Below are 21,140 nucleotides of genomic sequence, written 5' to 3' on the forward strand. Positions count from 1 at the left end.
GACTGATTATAATTATTATGGGGAAGTGCTAAACTTTCAAGAATTATACAGTCTGGGGTAATGGTAGGGACAGTTATTACATTTAGGGATAAGTGCTAAACCAGTAGGGTTTTTAGTGCTTGGGGGATTAGGATTATTATTATTATAATAAAAAACAAGTGCTAAACCACAAGGGCTAGGGGGATTAGGAAGCAATCTGGTTAGATCAAGGGAGGAGGGGAATTCAGTTTCTTGTATCAAGAGCCCATCACATGTATCAAGGCACTTCCCTTGAAGGGAGAACATGGATAATATCCCTCAAACTAATTGAAACTAGGTCCCTAAAAATAGCTAGCAGGAGGCTACAATGTAAATTTTCAAATGAAAGCTTTATTTTTATATAAAGTGGTTTAATTTTCATTTAGGTATGAAGTCTCTCAAAACAGTCTGGAAATAAGAGGGGCAGGGAGGGAAGGAATAAATAAATAAAAAATAATTTGATATTTCTACCAGGAAAACCTAATAGGTAAAAATGAAAATGTCAAAATACGTAACACCCCTATATTAATACAATTGCAACCAGTAACACATTTGGAAATGGTACATAGGACCATGTATTACTCATGAAAACCTGATATCCTTTTTCAACACAGGGCAAGGTGGCAATCACCGGTGAAATGAAGTAAAGTTGGTGATTACACTGGAATGATCAAAGAATAATTTTCAACAAATAAGATTTATCAGAGCTGCCTAGCAAAAATAATGGCTCAAAATGCAATATAATTTTTTTTTTTTTAACAAATATATTTTAAATTTTTGCAGTTTCAATTACAATAACACTTAATTGTCACTGAATCATAATAATTTAAGAAATACATTCAAAAGAAATTGTTAATGCAAATGTCTTAAAATATACGCAAGAGAAACACCACCGAAAACAATTACTGTGTATTAACATTTTTTACATATATATATTCTATGCCTGATTGACAAACAAACTGAAGAGAACTTTTAAAAGTAGCACACTACCTAAATGCAGTGTAATCTACAGTATATCAAATTAAATAACTATACAAAACTGGGAAGCAAAGTTTATCTTCATTAGTTTTAATCAGAAGAGAAGCGCTAAACCCACAGGAGTCATACAGCGCCTGGGGAAATGGGTTACATGAACTATTATCTAGTGACCAGTAAAGTATAACAGCTTGAAATCCATCACATTCCATATTGAATTAATCCAAAACTTTCCCTAAACCTTTCCTCAACACATTAAAGTGGACAATACAAAACTGCCTTTCAAGTCACTTAACATGCACACTTTCCACACCCTTCATCTTATCCTAGGTCTCTACTTAATCCAACCCTCACTCTTATTGGTTCCTTTTATAACCTATTTGGTATTTTTATCTATGCAACAACATGGCAAACTTTCCTCAACTATGCTAACTACTTTGACTTTCTCTAATTTTCTAACTTTTTCATGTCATCTTTCTCAAAAATACTTTTTGCTATCTTTCCAATGAGGGTATGATTCTTTTTTTAACTACTGTACAATACCACTTTTTTTCTCTACTGCAACACAAGACATAAATTAATGTATTAGAAGACATAATTGCTATCTTACTTTTCTCTGCCAATTTTTTAAACATTGGCCATTGCCTACCAAGGCATTGTGTAACTCATCCTTAAAAAAAATATTGAAGTATTTGAAATCCTAAGAACTGTCTTTTATTCAACCACATCATACATACATTGCCCTAACAGGGGAAAAAAAAATCACATACCTATTCATTGGCACACCACTAAAAATCCCTATTATTCAACTCGGCTACAAAATTAACTGAAGAATTAAAAGCAAAATGGATACTAAATAAAAAAAAAAATGAAAAACTACCTGCTTCTATATATTAAACCTCTTGAATATACAGGGTTTGTCCTTGTCTAAAATAGTGATCTATATAATAAAACTTTTATAAAAATGGGTTAAAATACAGCACAGTAAATCTATGATATTCTTGCCCTACCAAACCTATTACATAAAATCTTGTGCTATATTATATAATGAAAACAGGGAGAAACATCAGAACTAAAATTGTGTGGAACAAGGATACATTTGGTATAGTTTAAATAAATGAAATGCTACACCCAATTTGATGAAAACAATTGTCAACAGTTTGACAAAATACTGTATATGGAAATTGTGCAACATGAAGGTCTTTAATTTTAGCTTTTTCTTATAAACTTCTCGACATGATTTACAAATCGTTCAAAAAATTTAGCAGAAATTAGAACCCTAGTTCTCCCTTCTAAATAAAGATACTGCTCTAACATTCATACTAACAATGAGATTAGAATTATATTATCAAAAATAATAAATGTTCATCAAAATATTAAATTTAAAATAAATAATTATATATTATTATTATATAATATATATTTATTTACTCTCCTTTGCAAGTATTTTTGATAACTGCACATAACTGAGAAGATAAAACAACTTTTACACAATGTAAACAGATCAAAATTATTAGTACTGCATATAATAAAATGTTCATATTCCATGAATGAACTAAATATTCACAGTAAAGGGTGTTTGAATATAACAATTTATACAAATGCCAGACCTCCAGCAACTTCAAAAACACAAGTCATCACTCTTTCTAAATTATATAATAATTAACACTAAATTCTTAACTCTCATTCAAGCATTAAAACTTTAAAAAAATTACCTTTAATAATTTTATATAGAAACTGCAACTTTCTAACCTACTACAGTCATAAAAATGAAGTTGAAAATGTACAAAAGCATACAGGCCTTGTATTTCTGTATCGCACCTACACACTCACGCACCCACCCACACACACAATAAATTAACCTTTGGATAATGATGATAATGAATAATCATACATAATAGTATAAAAAAAAGTTGTTCAAGAGATCCATAACAAAATTTAAGGAGTGATAATGCTAACATTATTAATAAAGAGGCAGTAGTACACAATATTAGTAATGTTTAGTTCACCAGGAAAAATCTCTCTCAATGCAGGTCTGTCAGATGACAACTTAAAATGGTTAAGCATCTGTTGGCCTACCACAGCTAGGTTTAACACCCCATTTAAAGAATTAAGGATCAGAACATAGTGAAAGTTCAATAAAACATTGCTAAGATTCAAACCCATTCCACATTTTTTGTAACCATTTATACCCATTTATACCCAGGTTGGTAGACAGCAACCACCCAGGGAAGTACTACCGTCCTGCCAGATGACTGTGAAACAAAAACCTGTAACTGTTTTGCATGATGGTAGGATTGCTGGTTTCTTTTTCTGTCTCATAAACACGCTAAGATAACAGGGATATCTTGCTACTCCTACTTACACTTTGGTCACACTTCACAGACACGCACATGCATATATATATATACATACATCTAGGTTTTTCTCTTTTTTCTAAATAGCTCTTGTTCTTTTTTATTTCTTCTATTGTCCATGGGGAAGTGGAAAAGAATCTTTCCTCCGTAAGCCATGCGTGTCGTATGAGGCGACTAAAATGCCGGGAGCAATGGGCTAGTAACCCCTTCTCCTGTATACAATTACTAAAAAAGAGAAGAAGAAAAACTTTATAAAACTGGGTTGCTTAAATGTGCGTGGATGTAGTGCGGATGACAAGAAACAGATGATTGCTGATGTTATGAATGAAAAGAAGTTGGATGTCCTGGCCCTAAGCGAAACAAAGCTGAAGGGGGTAGGAGAGTTTCAGTGGGGGGAAATAAATGGGATTAAATCTGGAGTATCTGAGAGAGTTAGAGCAAAGGAAGGGGTAGCAGTAATGTTAAATGATCAGTTATGGAAGGAGAAAAGAGAATATGAATGTGTAAATTCAAGAATTATGTGGATTAAAGTAAAGGTTGGATGCGAGAAGTGGGTCATAATAAGCGTGTATGCACCTGGAGAAGAGAGGAATGCAGAGGAGAGAGAGAGATTTTGGGAGATGTTAAGTGAATGTATAGGAGCCTTTGAACCAAGTGAGAGAGTAATTGTGGTAGGGGACTTGAATGCTAAAGTAGGAGAAACTTTTAGAGAGGGTGTGGTAGGTAAGTTTGGGGTGCCAGGTGTAAATGATAATGGGAGCCCTTTGATTGAACTTTGTATAGAAAGGGGTTTAGTTATAGGTAATACATATTTTAAGAAAAAGAGGATAAATAAGTATACACGATATGATGTAGGGCGAAATGACAGTAGTTTGTTGGATTATGTATTGGTAGATAAAAGACTGTTGAATAGACTTCAGGATGTACATGTTTATAGAGGGGCCACAGATATATCAGATCACTTTCTAGTTGTAGCTATACTGAGAGTAAAAGGTAGATGGGATACAAGGAGAATAGAAGCATCAGGGAAGAGAGAGGTGAAGGTTTATAAACTAAAAGAGGAGGCAGTTAGGGTAAGATATAAACAGCTATTGGAGGATAGATGGGCTAATGAGAGCATAGGCAATGGGGTCGAAGAGGTATGGGGTAGGTTTAAAAATGTAGTGTTAGAGTGTTCAGCAGAAGTTTGTGGTTACAGGAAAGTGGGTGCAGGAGGGAAGAGGAGCGATTGGTGGAATGATGATGTAAAGAGAGTAGTAAGGGAGAAAAAGTTAGCATATGAGAAGTTTTTACAAAGTAGAAGTGATGCAAGGAGGGAAGAGTATATGGAGAAAAAGAGAGAAGTTAAGAGAGTGGTGAAGCAATGTAAAAAGAGAGCAAATGAGAGAGTGGGTGAGATGTTATCAACAAATTTTGTTGAAAATAAGAAAAAGTTTTGGAGTGAGATTAACAAGTTAAGAAAGCCTAGAGAACAAATGGATTTGTCAGTTAAAAATAGGAGAGGAGAGTTATTAAATGGAGAGTTAGAGGTATTGGGAAGATGGAAGGAATATTTTGAGGAATTGTTAAATGTTGATGAAGATAGGGAAGCTGTGATTTCGTGTATAGGGCAAGGAGGAATAACATCTTGTAGGAGTGAGGAAGAGCCAGTTGTGAGTGTGGGGGAAGTTCGTGAGGCAGTAGGTAAAATGAAAGGGGGTAAGGCAGCCGGGATTGATGGGATAAAGATAGAAATGTTAAAAGCAGGTGGGGATATAGTTTTGGAGTGGTTGGTGCAATTATTTAATAAATGTATGGAAGAGGGTAAGGTACCTAGGGATTGGCAGAGAGCATGCATAGTTCCTTTGTATAAAGGCAAAGGGGATAAAAGAGAGTGCAAAAATTATAGGGGGATAAGTCTGTTGAGTGTACCTGGTAAAGTGTATGGTAGAGTTATAATTGAAAGAATTAAGAGTAAGACGGAGAATAGGATAGCAGATGAACAAGGAGGCTTTAGGAAAGGTAGGGGGTGTGTGGACCAGGTGTTTACAGTGAAACATATAAGTGAACAGTATTTAGATAAGGCTAAAGAGGTCTTTGTGGCATTTATGGATTTGGAAAAGGCGTATGACAGGGTGGATAGGGGGGCAATGTGGCAGATGTTGCAAGTGTATGGTGTAGGAGGTAGGTTACTGAAAGCAGTGAAGAGTTTTTACGAGGATAGTGAGGCTCAAGTTAGAGTATGTAGGAAAGAGGGAAATTTTTTCCCAGTAAAAGTAGGCCTTAGACAAGGATGTGTGATGTCACCGTGGTTGTTTAATATATTTATAGATGGGGTTGTAAGAGAAGTAAATGCGAGGGTTTTGGCAAGAGGCGTGGAGTTAAAAGATAAAGAATCACACACAAAGTGGGAGTTGTCACAGCTGCTCTTTGCTGATGACACTGTGCTCTTGGGAGATTCTGAAGAGAAGTTGCAGAGATTGGTGGATGAATTTGGTAGGGTGTGCAAAAGAAGAAAATTAAAGGTGAATACAGGAAAGAGTAAGATTATGAGGATAACAAAAAGATTAGGTGATGAAAGATTGAATATCAGATTGGAGGGAGAGAGTATGGAGGAGGTGAACGTATTCAGATATTTGGGAGTGGACGTGTCAGCGGATGGGTCTATGAAAGATGAGGTGAATCATAGAATTGATGAGGGAAAAAGAGTGAGTGGTGCACTTAGGAGTCTGTGGAAACAAAGAACTTTGTCCTTGGAGGCAAAGAGGGGAATGTATGAGAGTATAGTTTTACCAACGCTCTTATATGGGTGTGAAGCGTGGGTGATGAATGTTGCAGCGAGGAGAAGGCTGGAGGCAGTGGAGATGTCATGTCTGAGGGCAATGTGTGGTGTGAATATAATGCAGAGAATTCGTAGTTTGGAAGTTAGGAGGAGGTGCGGGATTACCAAAACTGTTGTCCAGAGGGCTGAGGAAGGGTTGTTGAGGTGGTTCGGACATGTAGAGAGAATGGAGCGAAACAGAATGACTTCAAGAGTGTATCAGTCTGTAGTGGAAGGAAGGCGGGGTAGGGGTCGGCCTAGGAAGGGTTGGAGGGAGGGGGTAAAGGAGGTTTTGTGTGCGAGGGGCTTGGACTTCCAGCAGGCATGCGTGAGCGTGTTTGATAGGAGTGAATGGAGACAAATGGTTTTTAATACTTGACGTGCTGTTGGAGTGTGAGCAAAGTAACATTTATGAAGGGATTCAGGGAAACCGGCAGGCCGGACTTGAGTCCTGGAGATGGGAAGTACAGTGCCTGCACTCTGAAGGAGGGGTGTTAATGTTGCAGTTTAAAAACTGTAGTGTAAAGCACCCTTCTGGCAAGACAGTGATGGAGTGAATGATGGTGAAAGTTTTTCTTTTTCGGGCCACCCTGCCTTGGTGGGAATCGGCCGGTGTGATAATAAAAAATATATGCAATATTCTGATTAATCAATACAGTGCTCTACTGGGTACTTTTACGGATGCTTCAAGCATCAGCAATATAGGATCAGATTGAAAAATGATGAATGTTAACCCTTTCAGGGTTTCGGACGTACTAGTACGTCTTACGCGCAGGGGTTTTTGACGTACTAGTATGCATAAATTTTAGCGCCGTCAAATCTCACGGGAAAAGGCTGGTAGGCCTCCATATGAAAGAATGGGTCTATGTGGTCAGTGTGCATGGTATAAAAAAAAATCCTGCAGCACACAGTGCATAATGAGAAAAAAAAAACTGACCGTTTTTTTGGAATAAAACAGTGACTTTGCACTGTATTTTCGTATGGTATTTATTGTTGTATTCTAGTTTTCTTGGTCTCATTTTATAGAATGGAAGGCATATCACAGAAATTGAGATGATTTTGTCTGGTTTTACAATGAAAAGTACCTTGAAATTGAGCTCAAAGTAGCAGAAATGTTCGATTTTTACCAAAGTTCAAAAGTAAACAAATCATGCCAAGCGTCCAATACACGTCAACTGGCGAGTCTAATATTCTTTTGCAAGTGCGCCAATATGATTTATACCATTTTTTACACTAATGCAGTAGTCTGCATAACAGTAAATCTTCTATTTTTTGTGAGAATAAAAATTCAAAGTGGAAAGCAAAAGAATGTAAGAGGGACCTTGAGACATGACTAATGAACAGAGGAAATGTCATTTTAGTGCCAGGAATGTATTTCTTGTTTGTTCTGGACCCTATTCGGAAATTGGCATTTTTTGAAATTTGTGTGAAATTGGCAAAATTGCTAAATTCTGACCACTGTATTGGATAGCTGAAAATGGTAAATGGGTGGTTTCTTGCACTTATTCAATAGAAAAAATGTAGTTCTAGCGAAATATTCATGTTTTTTGTCGACTAGTACAGTGGAATTGGCCGAAAATGGGGCTCAAAGTGGGCAAAATCGCCAATGCGTAAACATCGCCAAGACCGCTAACTTTGCGAGAGCATAATTCCGTAAGTTTTCCATCAAATCTCATAATTTTGGTGTCGTTATGATCGGGAAAAGATTCTCTATCTTTCATAAGAACATTTTTTTTTTTTTTTTTTTTTTTTTAAATTTGGCCGACCCTGAGAGGGCCTGTCAACCCTCAAAGGGTTAAGGGATATATAAAATCAATACTGACACGTTCCTCTAAAGGAAGAGTTGTACAATTTGAAAAGCAACAAGAACCATTAGGTAATTCAGTGTTTTAGATATAAAATGTTACCAACTTCAATTATCTACTGCTTTGGTTAATAACTTTCAGTTAACTGAATAGTTTGCTCTGATTAGTATCAATTTTTTCACATTACAGATATAATCACACTATAATCAAAACTATTCTAAATTCATTAGTCGCAGTCCTAACCATATTTTGTTTCAAATCATACAGTCACAGCATATCTTGATGAAAGGGTAAATCTTCCCACTAGGCCGAAAAATGGGTTGCTGGGTTCTCAGTCAGGCACTTTGATCGCTTCAACCACAACACCATGGTAAGGTGTTACTCAAAATGGAAGGAGTATAATGGAAAAATCAATAATACAACATCAATTCAATATGTAGAGTGCTTCTCCTGGTTTTTACCACATCTTTCATTTACTAGAGGAACACAGCACTTCACAGAAAAAGTAATCAATTCACTAATTAACAAATATAGTAGGACTGATCAGTCTGTCACTACTACAGAATCGTACTACATTTCAAAGCAATTATGAAATTCTAATGTAAGATAGAGAAGTTATCAGTCTGAAGTATTAATAATTGCTACTACTGTAGTCATTTCTAACAGAACCTCAGTAAATCCTGAACTGCAAGAATCTCTTTTTTTTTTAACAAGTTATAAACATAAATTAATACAAATAATAAATTATTCTACAAATTCATGTTATTTTGTATCTTACTGTCCATGCTTGTACAAAGAATGTTTGAAATTACTTTCCTTATATGAAGGCTAGTGAACATCAAAGGCAATACAACAAATGGTTTAGTGGGAGATGTTCAATGACTTCTTTATACAATATTTTATCCAAACTGTAACACAAAATCACTGATTTACTACATACTATTTCAAATATTGAATTTTTTTGTCATATTCTCAAGTCCAAACAACATTTAACTTAATGTTAAGTGGATAAAATTCCCATCATATGGTAAAGGTCCCTTCCTTATTGAAGAGAATATTAAACACACAAGAGTCCTTGGATGAAATGGATCTTTTCTGCAATGCTTGTGTAAAAAGCAAAAGCTTAAATATCTAGTATCATCATAATTTACTGTGCTATAAGAAAAAGTCACAGGTAGGTGTGTAATGACCTCACTTGCACATGTCTAAAATTAAGTAACTTGGAAGGTGTTCTATAGAAAAGTTCTCAAAACATGGAAGATTAAATGATCTCCATAACAAATTATAGACTGCTGCACATTAACACTTGCTTAACATTTATGTATTTAACACTACAATAAACTAACTTCACAACTGGCAAGTGCAAAATATTACACATGATTAATACCCAAATATATCTAGAGAACAGCAGTTAACTATATCTTCAAATATGGTATTAAATGGCTTTACATTGGCTTCCTTGTTTTGACCATTAGCTGAGAATAAGAAAAATAAATATATGTACAGCATGATGAGCAATTAATTACTCCCTAACACAGACCCAAATCTCAATATCAAAAGTTATTATTAGCATATAAAATGCATACAAAAATTACATCTAAATAGTGTTCTTTCTGAGGCATTGCAGAAACACACAGACTAAAACACATACCCTAACAACAATCCTGTCAACATATTTTTAAACATGCTTATGAAAACATCATGTTCATACACAACTGTCACAATGTTCAAAATATTTCTTTTACATTGTAGAAACACCAAAAAAATAGTTTCATTGTGTCAACAAGTGACTTCATAAACCTTTTCACACATTAAAACTACAAGGACATGCAAAAATCTGTCATCAGTAAGCTTGTTTAACTTATGAGGAAGTGGCTCCGGTAAGCCTTGTAACGACTGTGTATTAAAAAGACACTAGGAATGATGACTAATTGGTTGAGTCATGTGTAGTTCCCCTTATTTTAAAAGTATCCCATATTTTCTACAATCAGTTAATTTCATCACAAAAATACATACGGTTTTAAAGCTTCATGCAATAACAGTACATTGCTTTTGACAGGGAAAAAAAAGCACTGCCAGGTTTCAGGATAAATTTCAAGAGGATTACAATAATTATCATAAAGCAACAAAAATTAAGCAAGATAATTAGTCTCAAATACAAAACTTGCATAACAAATGAAGAAGGATTAAACAATGTACAAAGATACTGTAAATAAAGAAAACTCCTACCCTAAAGAGTGAAAACATTAGAAAAGTAAAATGTAGAAATGCAAGACTGAGACACTAAGACTGTCAAGGAAAAACATTAAGAACAATGCTTTCTCATCAGTGAGAAAGGTTATGACTACAATGCCAATAGAGTTTGGTTATTACAACACTCAGTGGCAACAAACTGCCACATCAAGGATATTAAGTGGGCACTCCTGCCAGTAACAAAAGGGAAACTATCCCAACAGTGGGGAAAAAACCAGCCATATTAATCGAGAAGGTATAGTACAAATATTTGGAATAGGAAGAAATGGATAAATCACAAGGGTATCTGAAATAAATAATAAAAATAAAAGCAATACAAAGTACTCTAAAATAAAAGAATCAGAGGGGCATACTTGAAAGTCTCATACTTTTCAAGGGATAAAGCTTTAATTTAAACAAATATTTAAAGAATTTAAATTATTTTCAGGTAAAAATATGATTCTTTTATGACTATTTTAAAACTACAGTACTCAAGATGTTAAGGGCATCTGCTTTTATAGACATTAAACTACAAAACGTTTACAAATAAGATGCTTCTAAAATTGAAGAGAAAATTTTTTATCAATATAAAACTTAATATTCAAGCATAAAAATAAGTATTTTTCTAAACAAATTTCAATAATTGTGTAAATGAACATTTTCAAAGAATGGAATTTGCAGCTTCTATTATAATGTAAACAAACATTTCGCAAGGGAATTGGAGTATAGCTCAACAAATGACAGTCCAACTAACAAGGGTTAGTAACCCAAGATAACTCGGAAAAGCTAAGCAATGAAGCTTATTTCCACTGGGGTCTTTTGATCCCCTTCCTAAAAATGTGACCCACAACAGCTGACTAACAACAGGGACTTTCTGCTGGGTAAACAGGGCAAGTAGGTGTAGGGAAATACGTATGCTCATACTCCCTGGCTTGCCCTGAATTGAACATGGGTCCTTTGGTAGTGAACAGAACATACTACCACTCATCTACAAGTAGCTACAGAGTAGCCACATGTTTGTATTCAGATGCACAGGATAATTTCCAGAGGTATGTGATAACCTTTCATAAACATGAATATTTATATACATATATAGTCATTTTCCAGGATTAAAGCAGAAATATTTCCCACGAAAACTTTTGCCAAGAGAATATATTTTTAACACGACTCATAAAAATTATGACTTAAATTTTATTATGCTTCTTAACACAGTGGGGGTTATACCATACAGCTGATTTAATCCAGCATATACAATGTAGTATTCATTGCTTCAAGCATTTTAACTACAATTTGCTAGGTATTTATAAATTAAAAAAAAAATTTCTTGCTATGGTGCTGGTCCCCTAAGAACCAGCAGCGATGCAAGACATACAGAGAGCAAAATACAATTTATCTCAAGAAGTCATCAAGAAATATATGTACAATTTTGTCATCATGCAAGTATAATTTAATATTTTGAGCAATAAAGTTAGTGATTAAATTGTAAGTTGATTAAAAATTATAAAGTGCTTCAGTAGTATTAAAGAAGTTTGAAGGCTAAGCCATTAGCTAAATGTAACAAAAAGTGGGCAATGATAAATACTTGCAAGAAAGTGACACAATATTAACTGGTTAGACAAATCAAAAACAATAACTGAGGAAAGTTACAAGGCCTCGTGAATCCCTAAATTGCCAGGAAACAACTGCACAATTATTACTGCATTAGCCTGAGGACTTTATTATTTTAGTCATTAGAGCTTAAGAGAGGAGACTAATTTTATGTCCAGAAAAAATTACAGAAATTCTGAGCTTGGTGGTGAATTTTGGATGCAGTGAAAGTATAGACAAAGGATGAAGTACAATCACATTTATGAAAACAAACTAATATAATACTGTAATAGCTTCTGAGTCAGACAAACAAGCAGAGGACAGAAATAGAAAATTAAATAAACATATACAGTACTGTGTATGTATATAGCATGTACACAATGTAGGTAAACTATTTGCCATTTGCCTAGTTCATCTGGCACTTAGATGTAGTGATCCAGTTCTCATGAAGACTGTCACACTTTTCCAGCAATATTTCTAAGTAGGGCCCCACTTTACGGTGTTTCACTTTACGGCGTTTCACTTTACGGCGTTCCGCTAATACGGTAATTTCAAATTATGACCAAAACTCACTATACGGCTCCCCCCACCTGACTTTCTAATACGGTCACTGCGCCCCATCCTGTTTGTTTACATTCTCTGTGAGCTCAATAAGCACTAAGTCTCTCCATTTTATCTGGAAACTCGAAAATTTCAAGTGTTTTTAAAAGTTATTTCATATTTTATATATACTCTGATAATTATACTTATGTATACCTGTACCTAAATAAACTTACATACTGTGCTTGCATGCAGGTACACATTAAAATCAGTAAGTGTCTTATGTCTCCAGGCGTCATATTAGTAATGATAATGGTATAAACCTTGGTAATAAATACCGACAAGTTGGTTTAGAAAGCCACGTAAGCAAACACTATAGCATATTTATTAGAAAACGTTTCGGTCCTGGGACCTTGATCACTTCAAGGTCCCAGGACCGAAACATTTTCTAATAAATATGTTATAGTGTTTGCTTACGTGTCTTTCTAAACCAGTAATGATAATAATAATCATCGAGTCTCATTTAAATGTCGTATATTACATTAATATACACATTTCCATTAATCCGTCTATATTTTTTCAAAATTATATAATAAACACGGTGCATAACATATAAATAAGATAAATACACCCCACAGTAGAATAAATAAACATAAATGGTCGTCAGTGGTCAGTCGTCACGTGAGGTCACAGACCCTGAGCTGCTTTGGGGATTAGTGTGGACGGTTACAAAGCATGGCTTGCTTCTGCAGTGTTTTAAAAATTGAGGTTGGAGAGTTGAAGGAGGAGGTCTTGCTTCTCCAGGAGGAGATTAGGAGGCTGAAGGTCCACCTCAATGGGTCTGGGAGAGAGTGTGAGGTGGCTGGAGTTGTGGGGAATGAGGCTTCAAGTGAGGTGCAGTCTGTCTCTCGCTGTGAGGAGGCTGTAGTTGGGGAGGTAGCAACAGCTACCAGCAGTGAGGTGCAGTCCAGCACCTGCTACAAGTGGCGAGTGGTTCACAGTAATGGAAGGCGCATCAGAGTAAGGAAAGTTAAGAGTGAAGATCTGAAGGTAGGAAATCGCTTCTCTGTTCTTCAGGATGAATGTACTTCAGTGGCCAGTGAAGGTAAGGGTACTACTGCCCCTGCTAATGGAGGTAAGCGCATTCTTGTGGTTGGTGACTCTCAGGTAAGATATATTGACCGTGCTTTTTGTAATAGGAATAAGAAGATGAGAGATAGAGTGTGCTTCCCTGGAGCTGGTGTTGGGGACATTGTCAACAGGCTGGATAATATCATGTCAGGTAATGGGAACAAGCCCATTATCTGTCTCAGTGCTGGTGGAAATGATATTGGGAAGGGTAGGAGAGAAGAGCTGCTAGATAAGTACAGGTCAGCTATAGATTTCATTAAGTCTAAGGGAGGGATCCCAATCATATGTAGCATCTTGCCTGGAAGGGGAGTAGGAAATGAATGGTTGTCTAGGGCAATTGGTGTAAATTGCTGGCTAGACAGATACTGCAAGGAACTTGCAATCCCATTCATTGACAACTGGAACAACTTTTATGGCAAACATGATATGTATGCAAGGGATGGGGTACATCTCTCTGGGGCTGGGGTGGTAGCACTTGCAGACTCGATTGAGAAGGCCATTGGTGAAATACCTATGATTTTAAACTGATGGAAGATAGAGGTATGGGTGTGTGTGGGAAACAAGCAGGTTGCAACACTTGGGTTGGAAACAGTAAATGTATAAAAGGCATTCAGCATGAAGTTATAAATAAAGACAATAGATCAGGTCAGCAAACAAAGGGGGACAGCAGAGGGCAGCAAGGGACTAGCTCCCTTAAGGTTTACTATACTAATAGCAGGAGTGTAAGAAATAAGATAGATGAGCTAAGATTAATTGCAAGTGCAGGAAACATAGATATTATTGCTATAACAGAGACCTGGCTCAATCTGAAAGATAGAGAGATGCCCTCTGAATGTCATATACAAGGTTATAAATTATTCCACACTGACAGGGTCAACAGGAAAGGTGGTGGAGTAGCGATGTATGTCAGAGACAATTTAAATTGTTGTGTTAGACAAGATATTAAATTAGAAGCGTCAGTCACTGAATCTGTTTGGTTACAGCTTCTCGAGGGCCGAGAAAAACTAATTTTGGGTGTGATTTACAGGGCCCCAAATCTTGATAGGGAGTGCAGTAAACTTCTATGGGACGAAATTCGTAAGGCATCTACATACGAAAATGTTGTGCTAATGGGAGATTTCAACTATAGACAGATTGACTGGAGCAATTTGACAGGAAATTTAGAGTCAGGTGACTTTCTTGATACGATCCAGGATTGTTTTTTAAAACAGTTTGTGACAGAGCCAACTAGGGGAAATAACCTCCTTGACTTGGTTCTTGCCTGTAGGGAAACACTAATTAATAATCTTGAGGTTAATGATGAGCTTGGGGAAAGTGATCACAAATCACTCAGTTTTAATATATCATGGAATTCCCCTAATAATGGCAATCAAGTCTCCGTCCCTGACTTTCGCTTGGCTGATTTCATAGGACTGAAAAATTACTTAGGTGGGCTGAACTGGAATCACCTGACTAAGGGTCAGGTAGGTGGTGATGGTTGCCAATATGATGCTTTCCAGGGCATAGTTCTAGCTGCTCAGTCAAATTATGTTCCAAATAGGGAAATCAGATCAAACAAAAATTATCCTAAATGGATGAACAATAGATTAAAATATCTGATTGGTCAAAAGAGAGGCATATATAGGCAAATCTAAAGAGGAGAGGGGCAACTGAGAAATCGATATATTCAGTTAAAGAGAGAAATAAAAAAGGGAATTAGAAAAGCAAAAAGAGATTATGAGGTTAAAGTTGCAAGAGAATCGAAGACTAACCCAAAAGGATTCTTTCAGGTATACAGAAGTAAGATCAGGGACAAGATAGGCCCACTCAAAAGTTCCTCGGGTCAGCTCACTGACAGTGATAAGGAAATGTGTAGAATTTTTAACACATACTTCCTCTCAGTTTTTACACAGGAGGATACCAGCGATGTTCCAGTAATGATAAATTATGTAGAACAGGACGATAATAAACTGTGCACTATTAGGGTCACAAATGACATGGTCCTTAGGCAAATAGATAAATTAAAACCTAACAAATCCCCAGGCCCTGATGAACTGTATGCAAGGGTTCTAAAGGAATGTAAAGAGGAGCTTAGCACACCTTTGGCTAATCTTTTCAACATATCACTACAAACTGGCATGGTGCCAGATAAGTGGAAAATGGCAAATGTGATACCTATTTTCAAAACAGGTGACAGGTCCTTAGCTTCGAACTATAGACCAATAAGCCTAACCTCCATAGTGGGAAAATTTATGGAATCAATAATTGCCGAGGCAGTTCGTAGCCACCTTGAAAAGCATAAATTAATCAACGAATCTCAGCATGGTTTTACAAAGGGGCGTTCCTGCCTTACGAATTTATTAACTTTTTTCACTAAGGTATTTGAGGAGGTAGATCATGGTAATGAATATGATATTGTGTATATGGACTTCAGTAAGGCTTTTGACAGGGTCCCACATCAGAGACTATTGAGGAAAATTAAAGCACATGGAATAGGAGAAATTTTTTCCTGGATAGAGGCATGGTTGACAAATAGGCAGCAGAGAGTTTGCATAAATGGGGCGAAATCAGAGTGGGGAAGTGTCACGAGCGGTGTTCCACAGGGATCAGTGTTGGGCCCCCTGCTGTTCACAATCTACATAAACGACATAGATGAGGGCATAAAGAGCGACATCGGCAAGTTTGCCGATGACACCAAAATAGGCCGTCGAATTCATTCTGACGAGGACATTCGAGCACTCCAGGAAGATTTGAATAGACTGATGCAGTGGTCGGAGAAGTGGCAGATGCAGTTTAATATAGACAAATGCAAAGTTCTAAATGTTGGACAGGACAATAACCATGCCACATATAAACTAAATAATGTAGATCTTAATATTACGGACTGCGAAAAAGATTTAGGAGTTCTGGTTAGCAGTAATCTGAAACCAAGACAACAGTGCATAAGTGTTCGCAATAAAGCTAATAGAATCCTTGGCTTCATATCAAGAAGCATAAATAATAGGAGTCCTCAGGTTGTTCTTCAACTCTATACATCCTTGGTTAGGCCTCATTTAGATTATGCTGCACAGTTTTGGTCACCGTATTACAGAATGGATATAAATTCTCTGGAAAATGTACAAAGGAGGATGACAAAGTTGATCCCATGTATCAGAAACCTTCCCTATGAGGATAGACTAAGGGCCCTGAAACTGCACTCTCTAGAAAGAAGTAGAATTAGGGGGGATATGATTGAGGTGTATAAATGGAAGACAAGAATAAATAAAGGGGATGTAAATAGTGTGCTGAAAATATCTAGCCTAGACAGGACTCGCAGCAATGGTTTTAAGTTGGAAAAATTCAGATTCAGGAAGGATATAGGAAAGTACTGGTTTGGTAATAGAGTTGTGGATGAGTGGAACAAACTCCCAAGTACTGTTATAGAGGCCAGAACGTTGTGTAGCTTTAAAAATAAGTTGGATAAATACAAGAGTAGATGTGGGTGGGTGTGCTACCAGGTCGGTTGCCGTGTTCCTCCCTTAAGTCAATGTGACCTGACCTGACTAGGTTGGGTGCATTGGCTTAAGCCGGTAGGAGACTTGGACCTGCCTCGCATGGGCCAGTAGGCCTTCTGCAGTGTTCCTTTGTTCTTATGTTCTTAAATGTGAGATGTGGTAGCAGACGACTTGCACGAGTGACGCCATATTAGAAATGATAATAATAATAATCACCGAGTCTCATTAAATGTCGTATATTACGTTAACATACACATTTTCATTAATCCATCCATGATATTTTTTTTCAAAATTATATAATAAACACGATACATAACATAAAAAGATGATAAATACACCCCACAATAGAATAAATAAACATAAATATGAAATGTGGTAGCCAGATAACTTGTACAAGTGACTGCAAGAATAACATTTTCTCTAATCTAACATAAGAGAAAATGTGTTACTGGGGGTAACTGTAGAAAATTATTCCTTTCGTATGTATGTAAGTAAGTTTATTCAGGTATACACAAATACAGTTACATAGATTATCAAACATAACATATGTGTAGAGAACCTAGGATAACCAAAAAAAGTCAGAGTGACTTATTTCCATTGCCTTCACTCAGAGCATCATTACTTCTCAAAATGATGCTACATGAGAATGGGAGTGTTCTTCTTTATTTATTCTACCGTATCAATGTAGAGACAACCTGTACACAATGTAACTTGTACACAAACCAGACGTGTACACTTTGTTTACAAAACTTACGTTCGCCTGGTTTGTTTACATAACTCTGCGCCTGTACTTTCTCATGCACTCATTCTCTCTCTCTCTCTCATTTATTCGTTTTATCTCATTTACTTACTCCTGACCCTACATTAAGACTACAAATATTTTAAGGTAAGTAATGAGTGGACTGTATATACATTTTATCGCTCTGGGATGCTTAAATATCATAGAATAGTATGTGTGGGTGCGTTGGCCTGGTATGGTAGCCTGGCTGACAACCATACATACCACACTTGATTTTTTACAATAAATACTACTCATCTCACCCTATATTTTAAGGTAAGTAATGAGTGAACTGTATATACATTTTATCGCTCTGGGATGGAAATATAAACACAAATGCAGTATAATGTGATCCTTTATTGACAACGTTTCACCCACACAGTGGGCTTTTTCAAGTCACACACGGATCATAGATCCGTGTGTGACTTGAAAAAGCCCACTGTGTGGGTGAAACGTTGTCAATAAAGGATCACATTATACTGCATTTGTGTTTATATTTCCATTGTGTCGGTATTTTATACCATTTATTTCCATCGCTCTGGGATGCTTAAATATCATAGAATAGTATGTGTGGGTGGGGTGGCCTGGTATGGTAGCCTGGCTGACTACTTGATTTCTTACAATACTACTTGTCTCACCCTAGATTAAGACTATAAATATTTTAAGGTAAGTAATGAGTGCACTATGTGTGTATTGTACTTTTTTATTGTTTTCTGATGCCTGGTTCTATTGCTAACTTAATATATGTTAGTGTAAACTTGTTATCTAGGGTTTATATGCATTTATAAGGAAAAAAAAGGGTGTTCCACTTTACGGCGGTTTCCGCTTTACGGCGGTAGCCTGGAACCTAACCTGCCGTATTATTATTATAATCAAAAAGAAGCGCTAAGCCACAAGGGCTATACAGCGCTGCAGGTTAGGGAAGGAAGAGAGGGTATTGGATGGCAGAAGGGAGGAGGGATGATCAGTAGGTTACAGAAAACAGCGGGGCAGGGGATAGTACGGGGGTAGGGGGTAGCAAGAGATTGAAGTAGAAAGGGCTGAATGTATCAGAATTTGTGAAGTCAGTCAGTTGTTGTCAAAAAGTCAATGAGAGAGTCTGGATGAAAGGTTGGTCCATCAGCAAGAAGGGAAGGTAAAGAGAGAGCAGCAGAGCGAAGACGACGACGGAGGTAAATTCTGCGTGCTCGTTGATAAAGTGGGCAGTCCAACAGAATGTGGCTGACTGATAATGGAACTTGGCAATTCCCACAGAGAGGAGCAGGGCGCCTCTCCATGAGATATCCATGAGTAAGACGAGTATGGCCAATGCGAAGACGGGAGAGAGTAGTCTCCCAACCTCGACACTGGTGATAAGAAGACGGCCAGTAACCTATACTCGGTTTAATAGATTGAAGTTTGTTGCCAAACATAGTAGACCAACGTTGTTGCCAACGGGTGTGAAGTTGGGAAGATATTGCAGCAAAATAGTCCGTAAATGGAATACCTCTACATGAAATTGGTAGGTCACGTACTGCTGACCGCGCAGCAGTGTCTGCCTGTTCATTGCCCTGTACGTCAACATGACCAGGGACCCAACAAAAAACAATATCTTTATGCTTGGTAAAGATGCGGCGTAGCCAAAGTTGGATACGGAGGACTAAGGGATGAGGTGTATCAAATTTCTGTATAGCCTGTAAAGCACTAAGGGAGTCTGAGACAACCACAAATGATGACACAGGCATAGATGCAATACGGATAAGTGCTGTAAGGATGGCATACAATTCAGCAGTAAAAATACTAGCCGAAGATAGTAAATGCCCTTGTACGACGCTGTCCAGAAACACTGCTGCGAATCCTACGCCGTCAGAAGACTTAGAGCCATCTGTGTACACAGCAATGGCATGAAAATGAGAGTGAAAGTGGTCAAGAAAATGAGAGTGGGAAGCGACCGTAGACAGTTGGGCTTTCGAGCAAGGGAGAGAGAAAGAACAGACTCGAACAGCTGGAACTTCCCAGGGGGGTAGGGAAAACTGAGATGCTACATGTACATAGAAAGGTGGTAATTGAAGAGAAGACAAGAGCGAATGAAGGCGAAGAGAGAAGGGACAGAGTAAACAGGGGCGGCGAACAAATAAAGAATGTCTACTAATATCAGTGACCATTCTATAAATGGAAGGATTGCGGAGATCATGAGAGCGTACATAGTAGCGAAGGCAATGGGCATCACGGCGATCGGATAAGGATGGAACGATCGCTTCTGCATAGAGGCTCTCGACAGGGGAAGAGCGAAAAGCACCAAGGCATAAACGTAATCCTTGGTGATGAATGGGGTTAAGGCTAGAGAAAGTAGCAGGAGATGCCGCTGAATAGATCTGGTCACCATAATCAAGTTTCGATAAGATAAGGATGGAATGTAGGCGAAGGAGGGTTCGACGATCAGCTCCCCATGAAAGATGAGCAAGGGTTTTAAGGAGGTTCAGCCGGCTGTGGCAAGTTGCCTTCAGAGAGGTAATGTGAGGTTTCCAGGATAACCTACGATCAAAGAGGAGGCCCAGAAACTTGACTCTATCACGTTCAGGGATACGGGAGCCATAGAGGTACAAAGGATGATTGGAGATGACAGAGCGTCTAGTGAAAGTAATTTGGTGGGTTTTAGTGCTGGAAAATTTAAACCCACGTGTGGTGGCCCAATTGGAAACATGGTTGACTGCATGCTGGAGAGAAACTGTAATAAGGTGACAGTCAGCGCCTGCACAGACAATAGCGAAGTCATCAACATAGAGTGATGACCAAATATTTGATGGAAGACTAGAGGCCAAATCATTAACAGCAAGGAGAAAAAGTGTTGTGCTCAGAACACATCCCTGGGGGACACCTTCAGCTTGGATAAAGTCCCGGGAGAGCACATTATTAACCCGAACACGGAAATGCCTGTCAGTTAAAGAGTTCTTAAGGAAGGATGGTAGATTGCCTCGAAGGCCTAAAGAGTGGGCTTGGGCTAAAATATTATACCTCCAAGTTGTGTCATATGCCTTCTCAAGGTCAAAAAATATGGCAATAACTGAGTGGTTATTCGCAAAGGCATTACAAACATACGTATCCAAGCATAGTAAGGGGTCTATGGTAGAACGTCCCTTACGAAAGCCATATTGACAAGTGGAGAGACTGTTGTGTGTCTCTAAATACCACACTAAACGTCTATTTACTAGGCGTTCCATCACTTTGCAAACTGCACTGGTAAGAGCAATGGGACGATAGTGGGAGGTTTCATGTCCCGTAGTGCCTGGTTTGCGGAAAGGGAGAACAATGGCGGATTTCCACAGCTGTGGAAGAACTCCTTGTGACCAAATAAGATTGTAAAGGCGTAATAGGACTGCAAGGGCTGACTGATGTAAATGTTGTAGCATACGAATATGAATGTCGTCGGGCCCAGCTGCCGATGATCGGCAAGCTGAGAGTGTT

General features: G+C 37.5%; 1 protein-coding gene across 2 annotated transcripts in view; it reads left to right on the forward strand.

Moving 5' to 3' along the window:
* The window catches only part of LOC128693138 (facilitated trehalose transporter Tret1-2 homolog), a 68,668-nt gene extending 66,968 nt beyond the window's left edge, over positions 1 to 1,700 (forward strand). For both annotated transcript variants that reach the window (XM_070089293.1, XM_070089294.1), the window contains exon 8: positions 1 to 1,700. This exon is cut by the window's left edge and continues 2,076 nt beyond it. The gene's annotated coding sequence lies outside the window, so the exon portion shown is untranslated.
* Positions 1,701 to 21,140: the final 19,440 nt, after the last annotated feature.

The sequence above is a fragment of the Cherax quadricarinatus genome, chromosome 28 (genome assembly GCF_038502225.1).
Source record: "Cherax quadricarinatus isolate ZL_2023a chromosome 28, ASM3850222v1, whole genome shotgun sequence".
Taxonomy (NCBI): Eukaryota; Metazoa; Arthropoda; class Malacostraca; order Decapoda; family Parastacidae; genus Cherax; species Cherax quadricarinatus.